The sequence below is a fragment of the Bombina bombina genome, chromosome 8 (genome assembly GCF_027579735.1).
Source record: "Bombina bombina isolate aBomBom1 chromosome 8, aBomBom1.pri, whole genome shotgun sequence".
Taxonomy (NCBI): Eukaryota; Metazoa; Chordata; class Amphibia; order Anura; family Bombinatoridae; genus Bombina; species Bombina bombina.
In genome coordinates this window covers 345,335,249-345,350,935 of record NC_069506.1, presented here as the reverse complement: position 1 = coordinate 345,350,935, position 15,687 = coordinate 345,335,249, and the positions used below count along the sequence as shown (strand labels likewise).

At 39.7% G+C, this 15,687-nt stretch overlaps 1 protein-coding gene across 3 annotated transcripts in view; it reads left to right on the top strand.

Moving 5' to 3' along the window:
* The window catches only part of ARHGEF12 (Rho guanine nucleotide exchange factor 12), a 1,204,049-nt gene that overhangs the window by 784,074 nt on the left and 404,288 nt on the right, over positions 1 to 15,687 (top strand). The gene's annotated exons all lie outside the window — the stretch shown is intronic.

Genomic DNA, 15,687 nt, shown 5'->3' with positions numbered 1-15,687 from the left:
GTCCTAATCCTTCTTCAAAGAAGGAACGTCTTTTGCATAATCTGGACGTAGTCCGTGCCTTGAAGTTTTACTTACAGGCTACTAAAGATTTTCGTCAAACATCTGCCCTGTTTGTCGTTTACTCTGGACAGAGGAGAGGTCAAAACGCTTCGGCAACCTCTCTCTCATTTTGGCTTCGGAGCATAATACGCTTAGCCTATGAGACTGCTGGAAAGGATTACAGCTCATTCTACTAGAGCTGTGGCTTCCACCTGGGCCTTTAAAAATGAGGCCTCTGTTGAAAAGATTTGCAAGGCTGCGACTTGGTCTTCGCTTCACACCTTTTCAAAATTTTACAAATTTGACACTTTTGCTTCTTCGGAGGCTGTTTTTGGGAGAAAGGTTCTACAGGCAGTGGTTCCTTCCGTTTAAGTTCCTGCCTTGTCCCTCCCATCATCCGTGTACTTTAGCTTTGGTATTGGTATCCCACAAGTAATGGATGATCCGTGGACTGGATACACTTAACAAGAGAAAACATAATTTATGCTTACCTGATAAATTTATTTCTCTTGAAGTGTATCCAGTCCACGGCCCGCCCTGTCCTTTTAAGGCAGGTCTAAATTTTAATTAAACTACAGTCACCACTGCACCCTATGGTTTCTCCTTTCTCGTCTTGTTTCGGTCGAATGACTGGATATGGCAGTGAGGGCAGGAGCTATATAGCAGCTCTGCTGTGGGTGATCCTCTTGCAACTTCCTGTTGGGAAGGAGAATATCCCACAAGTAATGGATGATCCGTGGACTGGATACACTTCAAGAGAAATAAATTTATCAGGTAAGCATAAATTATGTTTTTTAGTTCCTTCCCCCTAGTGTTAGCAGCGCAATGCACATGCGCTAAAGTACCAGGAGCGTGGATTCACGAGAAGTAGCGGACATTGAGCTGGGGACTGAACAAACTTAGGATCTTGATGACGAAATAGGGGAGGGGGCAGGCGGGCATTTTAAACTGCAAAGATCAAACAAGTAAGTAGTAATGCTCAGAAACGATTTAGGGTAATGAATTAGGCTACAGTGCAAACTAAATATCGTTAGCAACGTTATAGAAATAACATATTTGAAAATTTGGGTTGACTGTCCCTTTAATCTTTTGGCACCATTTATACCCTGATACTTCTCCTACTGTTGCTTGTTCCCTTGGCAGAATAACTGGGGGATGAGGGGAGTGGGGGAGGTAATTAAGCCTTTGGCTGGGGTGTCTTTGCCTCCTCCTGGTGGTCAGGTTCTTAATTTCCACAAGTAATGAATGAAGCAGTGGACTCCCCTCCCACAGATAGAAATTAAATTATCAAGTAAGCATAATTTATGTGTTTTCTCTGGTTTTAGAAGTATGATTTGTTTTGCTTATGAGACTGCTGGTCAGCAGCCTCCTGAGAGAATTACGGCTCATTCCATGAGGGCCTCCTCTTCTTGGGCCTTCAAAAATGAAGCTTCTGTGGAACAGATTTGCAAGGCTGCAACTTGGTCCTCTCAGCATACTTTTTCCAAATTTTTCAAATATGATACTTTTGCCTCGGCCGAGGCTTCTTTTGGGAGAAAGGTTCTTCAAGCGGTGGTGCCTTCTGTTTATGTCTGCCTGTCTTGTTCTCCCTCCCTAGTCATCTGTGTCCTCTAGCTTGGGTATTGGTTCCCACTAGTAATTGATAAATGTATTTATTTCCGGATATGGAGATGTCCACGACCCCTCCCTTAATTTAAAACAGTTAAAGGGGCAGTATACTATAAAATAGTTTTTCCCTTAATGTGTTTCCAATTACTTGTTTTTCCAGTTGCAGAGTATAAAATGTATGAGATTTGCTTTTTTAAGGCTTATTTGTGTATATGAATTAGCTGATTTTGTGTTTTGAAGCCACAACCTAATAAAATGGGTTGAGCTTGTAGGTATAATCAGATCTCATTACTTTATCACACTGTGTACATATACATGTGTCTTTATCTTATATCTGTAGGTATAATCAGATCTCATTACTGTATCACACTTTGTACATATACATGTGTCTTTATCTTATATCTGTAGGTATAATCAGATCTCATTACTGTATCACACTGTGTACATATACGTGTCTGTATCTTATATCTGTAGGTATAATCAGATCTCATTACTGTATCACATTGTGTACATATACATGTGTCTGTATCTTATATCTGTAGGTATAATCAGATCTCATTACTGTATCACATTGTGTACATATACATGTGTCTGTATCTTATATCTGTAGGTATAATCAGATCTCATTACTTTATAACACTGTGTACATATACATGTGTCTTTACCTTATATCTGTAGGTATAATCAGATCTCATTACTGTATCACACTTTGTACATATACATGTGTCTTTATCTTATATCTGTAGGTATAATCAGATCTCATTACTGTATCACACTGTGTACATATACGTGTCTGTATCTTATATCTGTAGGTATAATCAGATCTCATTACTGTATCACATTGTGTACATATACATCTGTCTTTATCTTATATCTGTAGGTATAATCAGATCTCATTACTGTATCACACTGTGTACATATACATGTGTCTTTACCTTATATCTGTAGGTATAATCAGATCTCATTACTTTATCACATTGTGTACATATACATGTGTCTTTATCTTATATCTGTAGGTATAATCAGATCTCATTACTGTATCACACTGTGTACATATACATGTGTCTTTATCTTATATCTGTAGGTATAATCAGATCTCATTACTATATCACATTGTGTACATATACATCTGTCTTTATCTTATATCTGTAGGTATAATCAGATCTCATTACTGTATCACATTGTGTACATATACATCTGTCTTTATCTTATATCTGTAGGTATAATCAGATCTCATTACTGTATCACACTGTGTACATATACATGTGTCTTTATCTTATATCTGTAGGTATAATCAGATCTTATTACTGTATCACATTGTGTACATATACATATGTCTGTATCTTATATCTGTAGGTATAATCAGATCTCATTACTTTATCACATTGTGTACATATACATGTGTCTGTATCTTATATCTGTAGGTATAATCAGATCTCATTACTGTATCACATTGTGTACATATACATGTGTCTGTATCTTATATCTGTAGGTATAATCAGATCTCATTACTGTATCACATTGTGTACATATACATGTGTCTTTATCTTATATCTGTAGGTATAATCAGATATCATTACTTTATCACATTGTGTACATATACATGTGTCTGTATCTTATATCTGTAGGTATAATCAGATATCATTACTTTATCACATTGTGTACATATACATGTGTCTGTATCTTATATCTGTAGGTATAATCAGATCTCATTAATTTATCACATTGTGTACATATACCTGCTTCTTTATCTTATATCTGCCCATAAACCAATCACCAGTACTTGGAGAGAACAATGGAAAATTAACATTTTATTACCTTATCTCTTCTTTAACCCACTGGGAGTGTAATTTATTCTCCTGGCTGTGTTAACAGAGCTTGGCCTCGAGACCAAAAACTTTCAGGATGGGTGGGGATACCACAGGCTAAATAAACTATTTTAAATGCTAATATAAGGCTAATGGAAATACGTGTAAACAATTTAATACCCTCCAGCAGGTAAAGTGGATCATTGGGAACAAATTAAAGGGGAGACATGTTTTGAGTAAACTGTCCCTTTAACACCTTTGTGTTATTCCTTTTTCCATTTTCCTTTTTCCATTTTCCTTTCGGTCGAATGGCTGGGGATTATGGGTAGGGAAGTGACACTTAACAGCTTTGCTGTGGTGCTCTTTGCCTCCTCCTGCTGGCCAGGAGTGATATTCCCACTAGTAATTGATGACGTTGTGGACTCTCCATATCCGGAAATAAATAAATTTATCAGGTAAGCATAATTATTATTTTTTTTCCGGGGTTTTAAGATTGAAGCTTTTATGGATCAGACTTATAGGACAACTACCTGGTCCTCTTCTCATACTTTTTCAAAGTTATATGCATTTGAGTTTTCACTTCTGTTGACGCTGCTTTTGGGAGAAAGGGTGTTACAGTCTGTGGTGGTCTCAGATTAGGGTCTGCCTTTTCCTTTTTACCCTCCCGTCTTTTCATTAAGTGTAGCTTGGGTATTGGTTCCCAACAGTAATTAATTAAGTTGTGGACTCTCCCTGCCTTTGGAAAGAAAACAAAATTTATGCTTACCAGATAAATTCCTTTCTTTCCTGGCAGGGAAAGTCAAACACCCCGCACACTTCCCTTTATTTTATCTTCTGACACTTCTATTCCCTAATGTTTCTCCTGCTTTGTCTTGTTTCCTCGGCTGAATGACTGGGGGGATGCGGAAAGTGGGAGGGATAATTATAGCGTTCGGCTGGGGTGTATTTGCCTCCTCCTGGTGGCCAGGTGTTGATATTCCCAACAGTAATGAATCGACTCTCCCTACCAGGAAAGAAAGGAATTTATCTGGTAAGCATAAAATTAGTTTTTTCTCCTAAGGCTTAGAATGGCCAGGAAGCTCTTCTACGCATAATTTATGTAGTCACTGGTCTTAAAGTTTTATCTGCGGGCTCCATAATGATTTCAGAGTCAAGCACAAGCTTTAAATGCTTCCTTGGCTAGCTGCATTTGTTACTCCATTCTTATTACCTTTGAACTCAGAAATAGCCATATATAGGTTAAATAAAAGTAAACAAAAAAAGAAACAGATTGTGTTTTAAAGATCAGCAAACAACTTTCTTGTTTACTTGCAAAATGATCACTTAGAAATTCTCAATGTAGCCACTGCTTGCAGCTAGATAACAGAGCAGACATGCTGAAAACTTAAAGGGACAGTATACACCAATTGTCATATAACTGCATGTAATAGACACTACTATAAAGAATTAGATGCACAGATACTGATATAAAAATCCAGTATACAACTGTTTAAAAACTTACTTAGAAGCTCTCAGTTTAGCTCTGATGAAAAGGTAGCTGGAAAGCCCACTGCAAATGGGAAATAATACACTACCCCTTCCCCCTTCTTTTGCATATGAAAAGACCCTTTACACAACAGAAGCAAGCTACAGTAGGTATACATCAGTATTCTCCTAAAACTTTGGGGCTTGGTTAGGAGTCTTAAAATCAGAGTAATGTTATTTAAAAATAAGCAAAACTATACTTTAAAAAAACAAAAACTTTATGGGCTATATAAATAGATCATCTACAAGACATTTATGTAAAGAAAAATTAGTGTATAATGTCCCTTTAAGCTGCATTTTGCCTATTCTGAGCATGTTCAAGAGCCAGGCTTCCCGTCTCTCTGGTGTTTACTCAATACTAACCCAGCTCATGTTAAAAAAGAAAAGGTAATATCCTTTAAAAATAATGAATAATACATATTGCACTGATTTATATTAAGTATGTGCCACTGCTTAGTGCTTTTTTATTACAACAATGAAACAGACTGCTTTATATCCCTTTTAAGCTTTATAAGTTTGTGTTTAGCAGTCTTTGGTATGCAGGTCTTGCAGGCAGTTTTTTCTAAGAGCTGGGCTTGTAGATTTATATATTGTCAAGAGAATGTTAGAAAATTAAATGAAATGTAGTCTCATGAAACATCTCACTTTCGTTATTCTGAAAGTAATACTATTTAAAAGCTTCTAACATACATTTTGATTGTGCTTCATGTCTAGTCTGTTTCTTCCTAAAGTACTGGATTGGCAGTCTGTAAACATATTCTGGAAGGAAGAGGGTAGTATATGGAGGAGAAGAGGAATTCTGAACATATCTGGGAAATATTTTACATAATTCCCAATGGATATATTTGTTTACCCAGCAATTAATGTTAATTTCCTTCCTAAGATAGGGAGAGTCCACAGCTTCATTCCTTACTGTTGGGAAATGCAACACCTGGCCACCAGGAGGAGGCAAAGACACCCCAGCCAAAGTCATAAATATCCCTCCCACTTCCTCATTACCCCAGTCATTCTTTGCCTTTTGTCACATTAGGAGGTGGCAGAGAAGTGTCAGAAAATTCGGAGAGTCCTGAAAAAGGGTATCCGCTCTTCGAGATAGGACTGGAGTTTTAAGTAGTCATGTCAACCTCCCAGTGAGAATATTGATGAAAGTTAGTGTCTTGAGATGCAGGGAAAGTTTTTCTGCAAAACTATCCAGACTACTGCTAACAGCGCCTAAGGAATCAGTGTTGAAGAGTTTCACTGCCTGCTTTCTCTCACTCAAGTCCATGTCAGGAGCGCTCCTATAAGACTGTCACACTTGAGAGGCTGTGTTCTGTTCCACAGCATGGATCCTTGAGGTAAAATCATTTCTATTTTTACAAATATAATACTATAACAGTGTGGCTCCTTTATACCTTGATAAGATCCAGGGTTTATATCCTCTCAAGGGAGTTTATTGAACAGCTGGGGTTAATTAATCAATGTATTAATTATTTACATGCTACTGTGTGTGATTTTTTTCCTGGGCTCATAGACTGTGTGTTTAAGGCTGTAACAAACAGGTTTCACTTTTAAGTTTCACTTTCGTTTTTGAAAGTGTTGCACAGCTCCTATTACTTGCTGTACTTGTAATAACAAGGGAAGTGCTTTCTTGCACTCCATGTGACTGGTGTGGTCTCTGTTTATTTCCTCCATTCCGGCTGAGACTTGAACCTGAGGAGAGCGTTTCCTCTGTTAACTGTCTGGGTCTAGGAGGTGGTGAGTGCCCCAGCCATTGGCAGTATAAAGGTGCGGTTTTCTATAATAAAACACATTTTTATTTGTGTCCTCCTGTGGGTATAACCTGAGCTATGGAGGACTCTGACATGTTAGAAGGTACTCCTTCTGTACTAAATCATACCTGTTTATATTGTGAGGAGGCCATGGTTCTCCCACCCACTCAATTATGTTCCACATGCAATAACACTGTTATAAAGTCCAAGAAGGGAGACAAACCTGCTAAGGCGCTTAGTCCCTCGGATCCGTCTACCTCTCAGGACTCAGCGTCCCGTGAGATTACTACCCTTGCTACATTATCCACTCCACATGCAGTTCCCTGTAGCACATTCAATCCTCCATCCAGAGGGGGCCTTCTTCCTGCGGACTTTGCATCGGAGTTACAAACGGCGGTGTCTGCGGCCCTCAGTGCATTACCTTGCTCTAACAAACACAAGAGAAAGGTTAAACATAGCTCACCTAACCCGGAGTCATCTAAATATTTATCAGATTTAGCTATTACGTCCCAGTTATCCAATGATGAGTTAACCTCTGTAGCTTCAGAGGATGAACTTTCTGGGTCGGAGTTCTTAGCGTCTAAGCCTCCTGTTGCGTAGGAACCTTCCTTTTAGATTTAAAATTGAGCATTTGAGTTTTTATTAAAAGAAAATTCTGTCTACATTAGAGGTTCCAGAGGCGGCACTGCCTGAAGAACCTATGATACCTAAATTAGACAGAGTTTACGAAGACAGGAAAGTTCCTTTTACTTTTTTTACTGTGCCGGTTAAGATGGCGAACATTATTAAGAATGAATGGGAAATAATTGTTTTTCTTTCATGTAATTGGCAAGAGTCCATGAGCTAGTGACGTATGGGATATACAATCCTACCAGGAGGGGCAAAGTTTCCCAAACCTCAAAATGCCTACAAATACACCCGTCACCACACCCACAATTCAGTTTTACAAACTTTGCCTCCTATGGAGGTGGTGAAGTAAGTTTGTGCTAAGATTTCTACGTTGATATGCACTTCTCAGCATTTTGAAGCCCGATTCCTCTCAGAGTACAGCGAATGTCAGAGGGATGTGAAGGGAGTATCACTTATTAAATGCAATGGTTTTCCTCACGGGAGATCTATTTCATAGGTTCTCTGTTATCGGTCATAGAGATTAATCTCCTACCTCCCTTTTCAGATCGACGATATACTCTCATATACCATTACCTCTACTGATAACTGTTTCAGTACTGGTTTGGCTATCTGCTATATGTGGATGGGTGTCTTTCGGTAAGTATGTTTTTATTACTTTAGACACCTCAGCTATGGTTTGGCACTTTATGCATTAATATAAAGTTCTAAATATATGTATTGTACTTATATTTGACATGAGTCAGGTTAATTTATTTCCTTTTTGCAGACTGTCAGTTTCATATTTGGGAAAATAAACATATTAAGAAATATTTTTCTTACCTGGGGTTTTAAATTGACTACATTTTTCTTTGCAAATTGTGGGCAGGATTAGGCCCGCGGGTGCGCCAAATGCTAGACTTTATTGCGTCATTCTTGGCGCAAGAATTTTTTGGCGCAAAAGTTCGTCATTTCCAGCGTCATAGTTGACGCTGAGTTCCTTACACAAGGTTGTGTCGTTAGTGATGCGAGTATCCGGACGTTGTTGGTGGCAAAAAAATTTCAGTTACGCTGTGCGTCATACTTTGCGCCAAATTTTTCATGATTTTGTCATCCCATTGCTATTTGCCTCTTGCCTTTTTCTATGTCAGAGGGCTATGCTATTTGCATTTTTTCCCATTCCTGAAACTGTCATATAAGGAAATTGATAATTTTGCTTTATATGTTGTTTTTTCTTTTACATTTTGCAAGATATCGGTTCTACCAAATCTAAGTGCCTTTGTTGTAAACTTGTGGAGATTATATCTCCGATTGTCATTTGTTATAGTTGTCATGATAAACTTTTACATGCAGATAGTGTGTCCATCAGTAATAGTACATTGCCGGTTGCAGTTCCTTCAACTTCTATTGTACATGATATTCCTATGAATTTTAACCTTTTCAGTGCTAACGACGGCTCTGAGCCATCGCAGAGTTTCGCTAGCACTCTCCCACCTTGAGGGAGATCTGGGGGCTCCCACCCACTCCTACACCGGCGATCGGGCCTGTATAGTGACGGGCATCGCCGGGGCTTCAAGTTATGCGCAGTGACGTCACATGCAACTTTATTTAAAAATGACAATGTTAAGTATAGGGAAAGGGGGCATGCTGCTTAGAAGCCTATATCGCAGGCATCTAAGCAGCTACAGACCACCAAGACCCACTGTTGGCAACAGTGTAAGTCTTGGGGATCTGAAAAAAAAGAAAAAAGTAAAAAAAAAAAAAAAAGAAAATATTTCAAAAAATAAAGAAAAACTGAAAAAAGCTCAGCAGTTAGCACCCAGGTGGGAAAGTGCTTAGCACTCAAATGGTTAAATAATTTGTTATTGATTCTATTTAGAAGGCTCTGTCTGCTTTTCCACCTTCCAATAAACGTAAAATGTCTTTTAAAACTTCTCATAAGATTGATGAAATTTCAAATGACCGACAACATAATGAATTATCCTCCTCTGATGAGGATCTATCTGATTCAGAAGATCCTTCCTCAGATATTGACACTGACAAATCTACTTATTTATTTAAAATGGAGTATATTTGTTCTTTGTTAAAAGAAGTGTTAATTACTTTGGATATTGAGGAAACTAGTCCTCTTGACATTAAAATTAGTAAACGTTTAAATTCTGTTTTTAAACCTCCTGTGGTTACTCCAGAAGTTTTTCCTATTCCTGATGCTATTTCTGATATGATTTCTAAGGAATGGAATAAGCCGGGTACTTCTTTTATTCCTTCTTCAAGGTTTAAAAAATTGTATCCTTTACCAGCAATTTCAATAGAGTTTTGGGAAAAGATCCCTAAAGTTGATGGGGCTATTTCTACTCTTGCTAAACGTACCACTATTACTTTGGAAGATAGTACATCTTTGAAGGATCCTTTAGATAGGAAACTTTAATCTTATCTAAGGAAAGCTTATTTATATTCAGGTCATCTTCTCAGACCTGCAATTTCTTTAGCTGATGTTGCAGCTGCATCAACTTTTTGGTTGGAAAATTTAGCGCAACAAGAATTGGATTCTGACTTATCTAGCATTGTTCGCTTACTGCAACATGCTAATCATTTTATTTGTGATGCCATTTTTGATATCAAAATTTATGTTAGATCCATGTCTTTAGCTATTTTAGCTAGAAGAGCTTTGTGGCTTAAATCTTGGAATGCTGATATGACATCTAAGTCTAGATTGCTATCTCTTTCTTTCCAAGGTAATAATTTATTTGGTGCAGGGATTATACAAATATATCACAATTAATATCCTTAAATCCCAATGTTCGACACTCTCTGACGTGGTGGTTAAATCACCAGCGTTTAGTTCAAGGGGCTTCTTTTGTTCGGCCAACCTGGACTGTGATCACAACAGATGCGAGTCTTTCAGGTTGGGGAGCTGTTTGGGGATCTCTGACAGCACAAGGGGTTTGGAAATCTCAAGAGGCGAGATTACCAATCAATATTTTAGAACTCTGTGCAATTCTCAGAGCTCTTCAGTTTTGGCCTCTGTTGAAGAGAGAACCGTTCATTTGTTTTCAGACAGACAATATCACGCATGTGGCATATGTCAATCATCAGGGTGGGACTCACAGTCCACAAGCTATGAAAGAAGTATCATGGATACTTGTTTGGGCGGAATCCAGCTCCTGTCTAATTTCTGCGGTACATATCCCAGGTGTAGACAATTGGGAGGCGGATTATCTCAGCCATCAGACTTTACATCCGGGGGAGTGGTCCCTCCATCCAGATGTGTTTTCTCAGATTGTTCAGATGTGGGGTCTTCCAGAGATAAATCTGATGGCTTCTCGTCTAAACAGGTCCAGGGATTTTCAGGCGGAAGCAGTGGATGCGTTGACACTTCCTTGGTGTTATCAACCTGCTTATATTTTCCCACCTCTAGTTCTTCTTCCAAGAGTAATCTCCAAAAACATCATGGAGCAATCGTTTGTTGCTGGTGGCTCCAGCATGGCCTCACAGGTTTTGGTATGCGGATCTTGTCCGGATGTCCAGTTGCCAACCTTGGCCTTCGGCCGTTAAGGCCGGACCTATTGTCTCAAGGTCGTTTTTTTCCATCAGGATCTCAAATCATTAAATTTGAAGGTGTGGAAATTGAACGCATAGTGCTAAGTCATAGAGGTTTCTCTGACTCAGTGATTAATACTATGTTACAAGCTCGTAAATCTGTCTCTAGGAATATTTATTATTGAGTTTAGAAGACTTACATTTCATGGTGTTCTTCTCATAAATTCTCTTGACATTCTTTTAGAATTCCTAGAATTTTACAGTTTCTTCAGGATGGTTTGGGTAAGGGTTCGTCTGCAAGTTCCTTGAAGGGACACATCTCTGATCTTTGTTTTATTTCACAGAAAGATTGCTAAACTTCCTGATATTCACTGTTTTGTACATGCTTTGGTTCGTATCAAGCCTGTTATTAAATCAATCTCTCCTCCTTGGAGTCTTAATTTGGTTTTGAGGGCTTTACAGGCTCCTCAATTTGAGCCTATGCATTCTTTGGACATTAAACTACTTTCTTGGAAAGTGTTGTTCCTTTTGGCCATCTCTTCTGCTAGAAGAGTTTCTGAGCTATCTGCTCTTTCTTGTGAATCTCCTTTTCTGATTTTTCATCAGGATAAGGCAGCTTTGCGGACTTCATTTAAATTTTTACCTAAGGTTGTGAATTCTAACAACATTAGTAGAGAAATTGTTGTCCCATCCTTGTGTCCTAATCCTAAGAATTCTTTGGAAAAATCCTTACATTCTTTTAATGTGGTGAGAGCTTTGAAATTTTATGTTGAAGCTACTAAAGATTTCAGGAAGACTTCTAGTCTATTTGTTATTATGTATTTGTTATTTTCTGGTTCTATGAAAGGTCAGAAGGCTTCTGCTATTTCCTTGGCTTCTTGGTTAAAGCTTTTGATTCATCAAGCCTATTTGGAGTCGGGTCAGGCCCCGCCTCAGAGAATTACAGCTTATTCTACCAGATCAGTCTCCACTTTGTGGGCTTTTAAGAATGAAGCTTCAGTTGATCAGATTTGCAAAGCGGCAACTTGGTCCTCTTTGCATACATTTACTAAATTCTACCGGTTTGATGTATTTGCTTCTTCAGAAGCAGTTTTTGGTAGAAAAGTTCTTCAGGCAGCTGTTTCAGTTTGATTCTTCTGCTGATGTTTTAAGTTTTTCTTGTCATTAAGAATAAACTTATAATTTGGGTTGTGGATTATTTTTTCAGCAGAAAATGGCTGTTTTTTATTTTTATCCCTCCCTCTCTAGTGACTCTTGAGTGGAGTTCCACATCTTGGGTATTGATATCCCATACGTCACTAGCTCATGGACTCTGCCAATTATATGAAAGAAAACATAATTAATGTAAGAATTTACCTGATACATTCATTTCTTTTATATTGGCAAGAGTCCATGAGGCCCACCCTTTTTATGGTGGTTATGATTTTTTTGTATAAAGCACAATTATTTCCAAATTCCTTTGTTGATGCTTTTTACTCCTTTCTTTATCACCGCACTACTTGGCTATTCGTTAAACTGAATTGTGGGTGTGGTGAGGGGTGTATTTGTAGCCATTTTGAGGTTTGGGAAACTTTGCCCCTCCTGGTAGGATTGTATATCCCATACGTCACTAGCTCATGGACTCTTGCCAATATGAAAGAAATTAATTTATCAGGTAAATTCTTACATAAATTATGTTTTTTCCTTTTCCCCCTCGTCTACTTTTAAAAAGTTGTTCCCTGTCCCGGATTCTCAACTGGATTTGTAGGGCTCCATTCCTAAGGTGGATGGTGCTATCTCGACGCTTGCTAAACGTACTACTATACCTCTTTATAGTTCTTCATTCAGACAGCCGATGGATAAGAAAATGGAAACCTTTCTGAGAAAGATGTTTCAAACGGCAGCTGTAGTTGCTGCAGTGGCTACCTACTGGTGTGACTCTGTCAGAACTCATTGAGGTGGAGTCTCCCCTCAAGGATATTCAAGACAGAATTAAATCTCTGAGAATTGCTAATTCTTTTATCATGCACATTTTTCACCTAAATGCAAAGGCAAGAGTTTATTTGGTCCAGGCCTGGACTCCATTTTTCTACGGTTACCGGAGGCAAGGGTGCCTTCCTACCACAAGGTAAGAAGAACAAGTCTAAGAGACGGCAATCTTCTCATTTTTGTTCCTTTCGTTCTGACAAATCCTAATGACAACAATCCTCCTCTAAGCCCAAGCAACCCAAGAGTACTTTGAAGCCAGCTCAGTCCTGGAATAAATCCAAGCAGAATAAGAAGCCCGCCGAAAACAAATCGGCATGGAGGGGCGCCCCTAATCCGGGATCGGATCGTGTACTGTCTCTTTTTTCAGATGCCTGGTTCAAGGACGTACAGCATCCATGGGTCCTGGAGGGTGGTATCTCAGGGATACAAGATAGGCTTCAAATCTCATCTGCCAAGGGGCAGATTCCTTCTGTCGAATCTGTCTAGCAGACCAGAAAAGAGGGATGCTTTCGGGATCTATCCTCCTTAAGAGTTGGTGCCTATCGAAGAAAGAGGTTTGGGGTTTTGTTCAAACCTTTTTGTGGTCCCAAAGAAGGAGGGAACTTTTCGCCCAATTCTGGACCTAAAGTGCTTAAACAAGTTTCTCAGTGTCCCTTCCTTCAAAATAGAGGGTAAGGTCCATCCTTCCTTTAAACAAGTTTCTCATTGTCCCTTCCTTCAAAATGGAGGATAAGGTCCATCCTTCCTTTAATTGAGGAAGGCCAGTTTATTACCACTGAAGGATGCTTACCTTCATGTTCCAATCTACAGGGAACACTTTCAGTTCCTGAGGTTTGCATTCCTGGACCAGCATTTCCAGTTCTTTGCCCTAGCCCCATACTTGAACCATATTCTGGTGCAAGCACCATCCTTTCGTCTTGAGGAAGAATTCTCTGAGTCCCTTCTCAGTCTTCTTTGATCACATGGATGGAAGATAAACTTGGAAAATGGTTCTCTTATCCCAAGTGCAAGGGTGGAATTTCTGGGTACTATAATAGACTCCATATCCATGAGGATATTTGTAACCGACCAGAGACGTTGCAAGCTAACTTCGGCATGTCTTGCCCTCCGGACCTCCTTGAGTCTCTCTGTGGCTCAGTGTATGGAGGTGATTGGTCTCATGGTGTCCTGCATGGACATAATTCCTTTTGCCAGGTTCTGTGGAAGGGTGATTATTCAGATCTGTCTCATCAGATTGTATTAGACTGCCGGTCGAGAGAATCGCTCTCTTGGTGGCTCTGTCCAGATCATCTGTCCCGAGAAACATGCTTCTTAAGACCATCCTTGGAGATTGTGACTCTGGACCCAAGCCTATCCGGATGGGGTGCCAGGAAGGCACAGGGGTTGTGTACTCAGTAGGAGTCCTCCCTCCCAATCAATATTTTGGAACTACGGGAAAACTTCAAGGCCTTGAAGGCTTGGCCACTTCTGGGTTTGTCCCAGTTTATCAAATTCCAATCAGACAATATAACCTCGGTGGCTAACATCAACCATCAAGGGGGAACGAGAAGTTCCTTGGCGATGAAGACAGAATCTCAGATTCTGGAGTGGGCGGAGGCCCACAGCTGTTGGCTGTCAGCGATCCACATTTCGGGTGTGGACAACTGGGAGGTGGATTTTCTCAGCAGGCAATCCTTCCATCCAGTGGAATGGTCTCTCCATCCACTTTGCAGAGATATGCAGCAAGTGGGGGATGCCCATCTCAATATCAAGCTATCCAGGTACGGGTCGAGGTCGAGGGATCCCCAAGCGGATCTAATAGATGCACTAGCAGTGCCCTGGAGGTTCAAACTCATATATCTTTTTCTTCCATTACTACTTCTTCCTCGAGTGGCGGCACACATTAAGCCGGAGCGGGTATCGGTTATCCTGATTGCTCCATCGTGGCCGTGAAGGACGTGGTTTGTGGATCTAGTGGGGATGTCCTCATCTCCTCTATGGAAGTTACCTTGTCACAGAGACCTGCTGATACAAGGTCCATTTGTTCATCAAAATTTAGATTTTCTGAGGCTTACTGCGTGGAGATTGAACGCTTAGTCTTAGCCAAGAAAGGTTTCTCTTAGAGTGTCATTGATACTCTTATTCAAGCTCGTAAACCAGTTACTTTGCGTATCTACCACAAGTTGTGGAGGACCTACTTATTCTGGTGTGAAGAGCGTGTTTTTTCCTGGCACAGAGTTAAGGTTGCCAGGATCTTATCTTTTCTCCAGGATGGGCTGGAGAAGGGCCTTTCTGTTATTTTCCTGAGGGGACAGATTTCAGCCCTGTCGGTTTTATTGCACAAGAGACTGGCTGAGCTTCCAGATGTGCAGTCCTTTAAGGCTCTGATTAGGATCAGACCTGTTTAGATCTGGGGCTCCTCCTTGGAGCCTAAATCTTGTTCTTTGGGTTTTGCAACAGGTTCCGTTTGAGCTCCAGCATTCTGTTAAATGTTCTCTTTTTATTGGCTATTGCCTCTGCGCGCAGAGTTTCTGAGATTTCTGCTTTGCAATGTGAGCCCCCTTATCTGATTTTTCATGCAGGTAAGGCAGTTTATGTACTAAATTAGGTTTTCTTCCTAAGGTTGTGTCAGATCGCAATGTTAACCAGGAGATTGTGGTTCCTTCCTTGTGTCTTAATCCTTCTTCATCAAAGGAACGCTTACTTCACAATTTGGATGTGGTTTGCGCCTTGAAGTTCTATCTTCAGGCTACTAAGGAGTTTAGACAATTTTCCTCTGTTTGTTGTCTATTCGGCGAAGCGTAAGGGGCAGAAGGCTACTTCGACTTCCCTATCTTTTTGGTTAAGGCGTGTCATCCGCTTAG